This window comes from Leptopilina heterotoma, unplaced genomic scaffold (assembly GCF_015476425.1).
Source record: "Leptopilina heterotoma isolate Lh14 unplaced genomic scaffold, ASM1547642v1 Lhet_132, whole genome shotgun sequence".
Lineage (NCBI taxonomy): Eukaryota > Metazoa > Arthropoda > Insecta > Hymenoptera > Figitidae > Leptopilina > Leptopilina heterotoma.
The window spans coordinates 699084-711875 of record NW_025110851.1 but is presented as its reverse complement, the minus strand read 5'-3'; positions in this window follow the sequence as shown (position 1 = coordinate 711875).

Below are 12792 nucleotides of genomic sequence, written 5' to 3'. Positions count from 1 at the left end.
CAAACTCTGTACTTTTTGTGCGGGGTCCTTTCTTCTTGGAAATTCAATGTTTTAAAAAAAATTTAATAAAATCGTTCGCAAGAATTTAATTATTATCAAAATTTTAATTATTCTTTGTAAAATTTAATTACTTCAAAAACTTTTCGCAATACAAAGATTTTTAATATCTACCATTTTTCATAACATTTTCAAACAGAATTAAATTATTTAAATTTTTTTGGTAAAAATCTTCCTAAATTTCAATTCTTTTCATGAATAATACAAATGTCTTAGGAATTCTATTATTAAAATTAAAATTTATATCAAATTAGTCGAGAGAAATGAATTTTTAAAAATTTTTTAGTTGAAAGCAACTTTTGAAACTATTTAAAAATTAATTATCGAGTGCGAAGTCTGAATTTAAGAAAAATAAAAGTCCACACTGTTGACAAACAAAAAAATCTGACTAGACTGTCCTTTCTTTTTTTAATTGTGACGAATCAATTCAAAATATATACAAAGATACTAAAAAAAGTTTTTAATAAATATACAGTAATGATAATAAACACAATAAAACAAAAATAAAAAAATAATTACAACCAAAATAAAAATAATAAATTTAACTATTTTTATGACAATTTATTGTGGTAACATTGAGTAATAAGTTTATTATAATACAATTTTTTTCTTTTACCTGCGTTGTGGAATTGAACTCTATAAAGAAAAATAAATATAAATAAAAAATTCTGAGAAATAAGAATTCGATTTTTAAAAATATTATTGTGAAATTTTAAAAATGGTTTACTTACCTATTAAACAATCCGTCGAAGAAGAAAAGACAGAAGAAAATGGAACCTGACAACGTTCTTCACAGGGAAACTAAAATGGTCTCAAAAGACTAGTGACCGACAGACGAAATTTCTAGAATGATTCTTCAGAGAAATGCGTTCGAGACTGAAAAGATAGAGAAAGAGAGAGAGAAATAAAAATAGTTGAACGTAACAAAATCTAAAAATTTAATGTACTAAGAATAAGAATAAAACGAAGTTGAAGTCGACAACGTTAACCAACAAAAAAATTAAATAGACAGTGTAAATATAATTCTCAATAAATATACAACAATGATTATTATTAATACAACAATAAAAATTTTTGTTTTTTGAATATATATTTTTGCATCTAATTGTTGCGGTAACATTAAATTCTATTTTTATTGGACAATTTTCTATTTTATCTACGCTGTGGACTTCAACTTGATAAAGTAAATTAATTTAAATTACTGAAACAATGAAAGAATTTTGAGGAAGATTTTTAAAAACATATTAATGTTTTTTCGAAAATGATTTACTTACCAATAGATGAATCTCTTGAAGAAAGCAGCGACAGAAGAAGAGGGAACCTGCCAACACTCTACACTAAGAAACTAATATGGTCTCGAAATCCTTCTGATCGAAAGACGAAAATCCTATACAAAGATGCTTTAGAGAAATGCGTCGAGACTGGAAAAAGAGGGATATTCCCTTCAACCACCAATCACTGTTAGGCGTTAGGGCCAACAATGCGTGCGCGCGCCTAACTCGTGGTAACATATAAGAGTAAGAGAGTCAGAAAATTCAAATTAAATGTTTTTTCTCCCTTACTCTCATTGCGCCTGCCTGTGCAGGCAGGCAGGCAGTAGTTTTGTTTTCAAACGAAAAGGTTGTCAAAATGAAAACAAACATCAGGGCTGTATAGAAAAAATGTCTTTCTTTATTCCTCAAAGCCGGACATTTTTTCTCAACAAAGTCTTATTTACTTCTAAACAAATGAACCGATTTAAAAGAATACGTAAGAAATAAAATATTCTTTCATTTAGAATTAGAAGATTTTTCTAAAAAGTTTATTTTTTAAATAATTGTTTTATAAATTGTTTATAAACAATTTATATTTTTTAATGTTCTGTACTTTTAAAAAATTGGAAAAAATATCTCAACATACAATTAAAATTCCTTAAAGAAATTTATGAGCGATAATTATATTAAACGTTAATATCGAAATCTCTTGTCTCCGCGTAATAAATTTTCATTATAATTTTTAAAATAATTGTCATTCATAATTATTTACAACGAATTTTTTTCTTTTTAGTTTCAATTGCATGTTGAGGTTTTTTTCAATTTTAAAAAACGCAAAATATTGCCAAAAAATTGTTATTATAAACAATTTATTAAATAATTATTTAAAAATAAGCTTCATTAAAATTTTCTAATTCTAGACGGGAGTATACTAAAAAATACATATTATTTTTTGTGACGAATTCACGAATTTTGACCCACAATTATTATTATTATCGCAATTAATGTATAATAGTTATTTATGATACAAGGGCGTAAAGTTATAATCAACTTTACGCACGAGTGTCATACAACATTTTTTGCAACACTCACCTGCACCCTCCCCCTCTAATACAAATATTTAAATAAATAAAAATAAAATTTTTTTATACATGTATACATACATTACATATATTTATGTAATCATATAACTGAAACTTTCAAGGTTGAACTATGACGAAAAAGAAGTATAGAAGTACAATAGTAATACTATACCAGAGTAGTGCTATACTAATTATAGTAGTCCTATAGTAGCGCTATACTAACTACAGTAAATCTATAGTGGTACTATACTAACTATGGTAGTACTATAGTAGCACTATACTACCTATAGTAGTACTAAAGTAGAACTATACTAATTATAATAGTAGTACTATACTAACTGTAGTAGTACTATAGTAATACTAACTATAGTAGTACTATAGTAATACTAACTATAGTAGTACTATAGTAATACTATACTATAGTAGTACCTTTAGAGGTTAGTGTTACAAAAAACATTTTATTGTTAATTACAAAAAAAATATTTATAATCGTTTATTCTCACACTATCTTACATATAGGTGACAAACATCAACGTTTGGTTCCACGAGAAATAGATAATAAGGGAAATAAAGAATTGAGGAGCCGGGAAAGAAAAATCGCGAAGCGCGCGAACGTACCCTCTCATATCAGTCGGGGAGTAGTGAGTGCCTCTGGGCCTGTCACTGATACCCGACTGGTATTAGCGCATGCGTTAGAGCGTTCGGCGAGTTCTTGTTCAATTAGAAACAAACGACGATTCAGGGGGTCGCCGGCCTTTGTACGTATAAGCAGCGATCGCTCATATGTGTTTATGGTGAAATTGCCTGTTTGAACGCGTGCAAAAACTCGGATCATAATAAGGTCTACTTTTTCAATATTTATATATATAATATTGATATTGGGTAGACTTGAAATTCAATTTGGTTTTAAAAATACCACATAATAGAATTGTGTATTATATTTTTTTTAATTGTGAAAGTGACAAGAGGACAGGAGTTTTTTGCGTGGTGTTTAGTGAACAATGGAAGAGATGGAAGAAATTGCGGAGATTGAGGTGATTGAGGAGATCGAGAACATAAACAATTGCAAGGAGAAGAAGGAAATGTTAAATAAATGTTACAAGAGGAAAAGTGGGCAGTACCGTCTTAGCGGCAGGAGGCTTTCAAAATCAAAAGCAGCAAGAGCAAGGTAAGATATTTAACAATTTATATTACTTTTTAATTATGTATGTATGTATGTATTATATTAAGTTACAAAGTTGCGTTTAAAATTTTCATAAATAGATGAACTTTAAAAAGTTTAAATTTGAAATTTTAGAAACTTTTAGTTTTCAGTAAAAATTTAATTAAAAATTTTTAAAAACTTAGATTTTTAGAAAATTTTAATAATTCAAATTCTTCTGAAATTAGTAAAATATTTAATAAAAATTTAATTAATTATTAAAAACAATAGATTTATAGAAGAATTTTAATTCCAAACAATAAAAAAATTGAATTATGGAGAAGTTACAAAATGATTACAGATATTCAATTACTTTTAGCAGTAATGACATTCCTCGCAATAATTAAATTGGGTTCAAGAATTTTTTTAAATTCTCGTCAAAATTTCAATTGTTTTTATAAATAATAAATTTTTTTTCCGACATTCAATTTACAAAAATTCAATTATTGTTTACAAATTGTGTTATAAACTTTCCAAAAATTTAATTATTTTCGTTAATAATTCACTTTTTTACGAGGATTCAATTGTTTTTACAAAATAATAAAATTCTTTTTAGGAATCCAATTATTTTCATAAAAAAAATAAAACTCATCCCAGACATAAAATTAATTTTTAATGGAATTCCTCGAAAAATGTAATTGAAAATTTTATTAAAATTCATCAAAAGAATTCAAATATTTAAAAATTTGTTGATAACATTCTTTATGAGAATTCAATTTTGAGAAACATTCAATTATTCAATAAATAATTTATTTTTGTAGGTATTTAAATAATAATAGAATTTTCTAATAAAAATTAATTTCATTAAAAATTTTAGATAATAATTGAATATTAAAAGCAATAATTTTTAGATATATTTGAATTTAGAAAAGATTTCCAGGGTGTCTACTAACCGGGAAATCTGGGAAAACCGGGAATTTAACTTGACTGGGAAAAATGGGGAATTTTATACCAAACCGGAAACTTTTTCACCAAAATTAAAAAAGTTTTACTATTTTAATTTGTTTTTAAAAAATCACGTTTTATTTCAATTTTTATAGATATTTATACTGTTCTTTAAATTTTAATTAGTTAAAAATAATTAATTTAAGGGCATTTGAACCTTGATGACGTCACACATGCTTTGCACAATCTGTAACGTCATCAAGGTTCAAATGCCCTTAATAGTAAAAAATCAGTCACCAACTCAAACATATTATGTAAATAAATTTTAAAAATGATGGAGTTAATAGAAATGTTGTGAAATTCGACTGAAAATACGTAATTAAATTTGTTTAAGAATTTCATTAGAATCTTTTCAAAAGTTTTCAAGGTATTTTAATATAATAATTCGAGTAATAATTGAATGTTATAAAGAGTCATATTCTAATATATTCATGTTTCGAAGGGCGAAGATTAATAATTAAAATTAATTAAAATTAATTTTTAAAAAATATACATACTTAAAATTAACTATAATAATCGTCTTATTCATTCTGTCCACACCATTTTGTTTATTATATGCTTTTTTATAACAAATTTCGTTTCACTGATCTAAATCATGCAAATTTTTATTTTCTTTATTTATAAAAAATAGAAAATTTGTTAAAAAATTATGATTAAGAAATAGTAAATAGATAAACATTTTATGCATAATTTTTATTTCTCAATAACAATATTGTTCACAAACTCATTCTTTTATTTTGGGGAAAAACATTACATATTCCCGTTTCTTAATATTTTTTTAGAAAATTGTCAATTTTCATAAGGGAATAATTTACATTATTTCAATTTTTTAATTACAATTTGTAGACAATACAGGAAAAAATTTTACTCAAAAAAGTGATCCGTTACATTTTAACGAATTTCTTTAATTGTAAAATTATTCAAAAACATCAATAATTTTTTTTAAAAATAAATATTTAATTATTATTATTTTTCCACAGGAATTACGATTTTCAAAAATTCTAAATTCAAACCTTTTTTAAATTAAACAACTTATAAAAGTAGTTTGCTATAAAACATAAAGATATTGATTGCTCCGAGTCGAAGACTCGGAGTGATCGATTTCTTTGTTTTATAATAATTTATAATAAATAAAAATTTATGAAAATAATTGAATTATTGCTAAGAAATTTATAAAAAATTGTCAATAATTGAATTCTTGTGCAATTTTTAATATTTTTGACAATAATTAAATGTTTGTGTACGATTTTATTAAATTTTTTTTTAAGTAAATGAATTTTTTTCGAAAAATTTTATTGAAATAGTAGATATTGAAAATAATTGAAATTAGGACAAGAATTTTATTGTCATTTTTGAAAATAATTGAACTTTAAAAAAAAATTTTGTTACTTACAAAGATAATTGGGATTATGACGAGAATTTATTTTAAATTTTAAACATAACTGAATTTTATAAGAAGAATTTTATTACATTTGAAAATAATTGAATTTCTGCAATAAATTATTTTCAATTTCTGCAAAATTGAATTACTTTAGTAGTGTTTTCAACAAAAATTTGAATTTAAAATTTTAAAATTCTATAATTCTATTATTCTATTATTTTTTTTCTGTTGCTTTTAAATTGATAATTTTATTTAAAAAATGAAGTAAAGAGTTTGCCGCGCGAATTATTGCTAATTAACTACAATAATCGTTTAATTCTTTCTTTTATTCTCCCCAGTTTGATGTTAATTTATGGGTATACTTTTGTTTTTTTTCTTTAAAAATATTGTTTGACAAATCGAAAAAATGCAGGTATTTTTTCATGATTTATAATAAAACAATATTTGAAATTAGAAAATATAAAGAAATTCTGATTAACAAATAAATTTTGTTTATTATATGCTTTTTTCTATAACAAATTTCGTTTGACTGATATAAATTATGTAAATTTTTCTCCTTTTTATTTATGAAAAAATTTGAGAAAATTGATAATTGTTAAAAAATTATAATTAAGAAATAGAAAATATACCCATTTTATGAATAATTATTTATATTTCTCAATAACAATATTGTTCACAAACTTATTCTTCTCTTTTGAAAAAAACATTTCAAATTTTAATTAAAAATGAAATTGAAACTTTTTAAATTTTTAGAAAATAAAGGAAAAAATTTTACCCAAAAAAATGTTCTGTTATGCATTTATTTACGATTTTTTTTAATTGTAAAATTATTCGAAAACATCAATAATTTTTTTTTAAATAAATATTTAGGTAATCAATATCATTTTTTCATAGGAATTAAGAATTTCAAATTCAAATATTTTTAAATTCAATAACTTATAAGAATATTTTTATAAAACATGAAGATAACGATTGCTCCGAGTCTTCGACTCGGAGTGATCGATTATTATGGGAAGATTTTTATCACTTTTGAAAGTAATTGAACTTCTGCAATTATTTGTAATTTTTCCAAAATTGGATTTTTGTTAGTGTTTTCAACAATAATTTTAATTACAAAATTTTCAATTCTATTTTTTTTAAATTTCTAATTTTATCCTAAAAAGTTAGCCACGCGCTTTAGCTCGCGAATTTTTGCTAAGTGTTTAATAAAATTGAACTTTCGCAAATTTTTTTTTCAATTCTATTGCTTTCAGATAATTGAATTTTTCTAAACAAATAATTGAAAATTTTTGAAATAATTGAAATTTATTAACATTTTTTGAAGAATAATTTAATTCTTGAATTTCAATTTAATTTTAATTTTATTTATTGAATAATAATAAAATTGAAATTGAATTTCTATTATTATTCAATACCGTCAACCGGGGCTATTTTGTGCACCAAATAGCTTTTTTTTATTCAAAGATTTATTTAAATTTAGAATTAAGAGAATAAAGAAAATCAACTTTTGATATATGTTGTGGACATCCTTCTGAAGGTTTCCTATAAATTTGGCAAAGAAAAAAATTTTTTTGTCTTAGTTATAGTCATTGAAAGTCGTGCACACAATAACTCCCGGGATGGGGCTATTTTGTGCATCGAACTTTGTTTTTCTATAATGTTGCGTAAACATTTTTTTTAATCGTTTCTGCTTCATGAAATCTTTTATGTATATATTTGAGAGTAAATTAAAAAAAGAATGACCTAGTAAAATTTTTTTTGTAGATATATTATACAAAAAATGTAAAATAAAGCACTAAAATTTTGCTAAAATCTGGATTTACTAAAAATTAACAATCTTTCTTTAAATTGTATATTGCGCAGATAGTAAATAACATCTTTCTCTTTTTTAATATATATTTTATAATAATATACTAATATAATTAAAAAATGATCGTTTAAACACTTATAAATAACTTAAAAACATCATTTCAATAGGAGCTTTTTTAATGGTTTTGAATGATATTTTTAAAAAACTTGAAATAAATATTTTTAAGGTTAAATAGATAACAATTTAATATCTAATATGCTTTTCAAGTTATTTTAAGAGAAACGAGAAAATAGTTTTAAAAATAATTTGAAAAACTTATACATATTAATTAATGTTCATTTTTTGAGGTTACGTTGTGCACCGGTTGAGCTTTTAATCGTTTTAATGATTTTAATTAACGTATTTACAGTTTTTTGACAGAAAAATAAGACAAAAATGTATAAAAATGATAAACAGAATCTTCTTTACTTACTAAATAAAACATTTATGAAAAATATTTGATTTTTTTAAGTGCACAAAATAGCCCCATGGAATCCTGTTTTTTCAGTTTTTTCCACTTTTCTCTTAAAATAATGAATAAAAAGTTAGTGCATTACGTATGTATCATCACAACACAATTGACAACAAATATCTAACTCAGTTTATGAGACACATTAAAACTCTAGAAAATCTGGTATAATTTTTCCGAACTTTCAAAATTTTTTAAACAAATTTTCCGTTTTTAAGAATTTTTTTCTCTTAATTGACAAAGAATTAAATAATAACATTTAGTGCTCTCTATTGTAATGTAATCAAACTTTCATTTTACAAAATAGCAGATTAAAATAATTCATTTCATTAATTTTTTTCATTAAAAAACTCGCGTGCGCAAAATAGCCCCCGGATGCACAAAATAGCCCCAGTTGACGGTAATTATAATTGTTCAACTTCTCTTTAATTTTTATAATTTCCAATTTCTGAATGCTCAAATAAATGATATTTATTTATTTCTTGATAAAATTAAATGTTTATTACTTATTAAGTAAATAATTAATTATTACTGCTTATTATTTTCCAAAATTTTTGATAAAATTCTTCACAAGAATTAAATTATTTTCATAAATAATAGCATTCTTTGGAAGGATTCAATTATTTTTATAAATAGTAAAACTCTTTGTAGAAATTCAATTATATCAATATAATTTTAATAAAATTGAAAAATCAAATTTTTAATTATAATTAGAAGGAGATAAATTATTTTTAAAAAATTGAAAAAATTTCTTGTTTAATTCAATTATTTTTTAAATTTTCAATTAGAATTATTGAAAAAACATTATTTTCAAAAAATTTACAGATTTATTTATGTTCGAAATCAAATTCAAATTTAAATTTGATGAGAAAAAAAACCGGGAAAACATTAGGATATAACCGGGAATTTTGTTGAACGAAAATAGTAGACACCCTGGGTTTACAATTAAAATCTATGAAAATTTTTTATACTTTTAACTGACAATTCATTAAAAATCATTTTTTTGAAAAAAATTAATTAAATTTCTTTTTAAGTATTTTTAGTTTCTATTTTCTAATTGTATTTAATTGAAGAATTTCCGAATAATCAAAATTAAGTAAAATTTAATTGTAATCAAATAGATTTGAAAATTCTCAAGGAAATTTTTCAAAAATTATTGAAAATAATAATTGAGTTGAAATGATGAAAATAATTTTGAAGATGTTAAAATAACAATATTCTTATAATATAAAATAATTATTTAATCACTCGGTCATCTTTCATTATTATAAAACATTCTTATAAGTTATTTAATTTTTAAAAAGGTTTGAATTTAAAATTTTTGAAAATCTTAATTCTTAAATGGTAAAATAATAATGATTAAATATTTATTTAAATAGAAGTTATTTATGTTTTCGAATAATTTTACAATAATTAAAGAAATTTGTAAATAAATGTAATAGAACATTTTTTGAGTACTTCATAATTTGTATAGCAAATCTGAATATTCTTTAAGGTCTGGGAAATAGTCACAGTTCTGTCTGGAAATCAGGGAAAAATGAGGGATTAAAAAATAAATTTTTGTGGTAACCCTGATAATTTAATTTTCGCGATGAATTTTTCTACTTATGAAAAAAATTGAATTGTTTAAAAGGATTTATTAAAATTTTAAAAATGAATTGAATTTTGTCGAAAAATATTATTCAAATTGTTTTATAAATTGAATTCCTTCATGAAATTTTATTACAATTGCTTTAGAAATAATTGAAATTTTGCAAAGAATTCTACTATTTGTAAAAATAATTGAATTGTTTCGAAGGATTTATTACAATTGTAGAAAATATAAACAATAATAATATGTTGATATTTTTCATGATTAATATAATATTATATTTGAAATTGGAAAATAAGAAAATTTCAAAAAAATTATGATTAACAAACAGATTTTGTTTTTTATACGCTTTTTATTTATACGCTTTTTATTTATACAAAATATTAGGAAATTGTTAAATGTTTCTCTCTACAACTGAATCAGTGAAATTTTACTGAGTCAGTGACTATTTTCTCGCGACTTGAATCAGTAAGATTTCACTGAAGATAAGTTAAAAATGATTGAAATGTCAGTCATTTTTCACTGATTGTCCAATTAAAAAATAACTGAAATTTTCAATATATGTGACAGAAATTTTCAGTAGTTTTTTAATTGGCGAATCAGTGGGAAATGACTGAAATTTCAGTTATTTTTTTACTGATTTTCAGTGAAATTCCACTGATTCAAATCGCGAGAATAGAGTCACTGATTCTTAGTTGAATTTCACTGATTCAGATTTAGAGAGCAGGAAATATGTCCATTTTATGCATAATTTTTATCCATTTTTGAAAATTTAATTTTTGCTAGCAATTTCTTCCTTCTCTCTAAATCTGAATATGTGAAATTTCACTTATTGTACGTTATAAGTCGTCCTCTCGATCAATAAGTGCATATACACTTATAAATAAGTGAATTTTTCACTTATTCTAAGTGAAATTTCACTTATTATAAGTGTATATGCACTTATTGATCGAGAAGACGACTTATAACGCACAAATATGTGAATTTTCACATATTCAGATTTAGAGAGTTCTGATTTTAAAACTCTATTTTTTGGGAAAATGATTTGACTCTGAGCAAAATCAAAAAAATAATTACTATCAACACAAATTATTCTAAATATATTCCCAAACGGAGAACGACACAAATGTTCCTAACATTGTCTATTTTTGAAAAATCTCATTTTTGATACCATTTTTTCCTTCTTATTTTAAAATAATAATTTTTGGGAAAGTGATTTGTCTCAGCGAGTAAAAGTAACGAAAGTAATTTCTTTTGGCAAAAATTTTCTGTATGTTCCACACCTTAAACTGTGACAAAAAACCTGAAATGTTAACATTTTTCAAATATTTAATTTTTGTTAACAATTTTTTCCTTATAATTTTAAAATTAAATTTGTTTGAAAAGTGATTTGACTCAGTGAGCAAAATCAAGTAACATTATTTTCTTTCTGTAACAAATTATTCCGAATATATTCTATAACATTGATCGAGACGAAAAGGGGTCGTCCGTACACCACGTGGACAATTTTTCATAGGTTTTTAACCTCCCCACACCCCTCTTGTGGACACAAAAAAGTACATGGGATCTTGCACCTTCTCAAACCTTTTTAAACCCCCTCTCCCTCCCAAAAGTGTCCACGTGGTATTTAAGAGACCCTAAAAAACTCAAATGTCTATTCTAGAAAAATCTTAGTTTTGCAGCCCATTCTCTCCTTTTTTTTAATTATAATTTTTGGGATTTGGATTTTTCTCAGTAAGCATAATCGAGGAAAATAATTTCTTTCAGTAACAAATTATTTTGAATATTTTCCAGAACTTAGACCGCGACGAAAAACCTGAAATTGACAATTTTTACGTTTAAAATTTAAAATTCCAATTTTTTGAAAAGTGATTTATATCAGCGAGCAAAATCAAGAAAAATAATTTCTTTCGACAATAAGTTAATTAGAATATATATATGACGGGTTCCACGTCAAGTGACCCAGGTCAAAAATTTACATGGAATATTTGAAAAATTTGTAGTTTCTGTAAAACAAAACGAAAATACGTTTTCTATTTTGGGTTTTGCTGCTGTTTTTCAACACTTTCTAATGGTGTAAACAAATGTAGAGAAAAAAAATGTTTGACCTTGAAAAATTAAATTAAAAAATAAAATTTCATTTTTTTATCAAATGGGCAGTTTTTATTTTTTTTTTTTAAATTTTATCATAAAGGTGAGGTTTTTTCCTAAAAAAAATGTATAGGTCAAAACGTGGGACAAGAACTTTTAACTGGTCAAATTAAGCATTTACTTCTGCCGTGCACCGTCCCACAGTGGAATTTTTTTTACAATTTACTATTAAAAAATGTCTATAGCTTACAATTTTTAACCGATTTGAGTGTTCTTTGTCTTAACTTAAAGAGGAATAAATTCTTAAGACATCCTTCGAGGCCGATTTTGGAGATTATAATTATTTATAATTTTTTTTAAATCAAAGTTAACAAATTAATACACTTTTTTAAAAAAGGAGGTTTATTTTCTTATTCCGTTGATGCACATGATCTAAATAAATTTAAATTCATCGAATATGACCACCAGATAATTAATAAAGCATAAAATAATCTATTTCAATTGTTATAAACAATATATAGCCCAACAACGAGCAGGGGCGGTGGATTGCAGAAGTAAATGTTTATTTTGACCAGTTAAAAGTTCTTGTCCCACGTTTTGACCTATACATTTTTTTTAGGAAAAAACCTCACCTTTATGATAAAATTTTTTTTTAAAAATAAAAACTGTCCATTTGATGAAAAAATGAAATTTTATTTTTTAATTTAATTTTTCAAGGTCAAACATTTTTTTTCTCTACATTTGTTTACACCATTAGAAAGTGTTGAAAAACAGCAGCAAAACCCAAAATAGAAAACGTATTTTCGTTTTGTTTTAAAGAAACTATAAATTTTTCAAATATTCCATGTTAGACCAAAAATTTAAACTTTGACC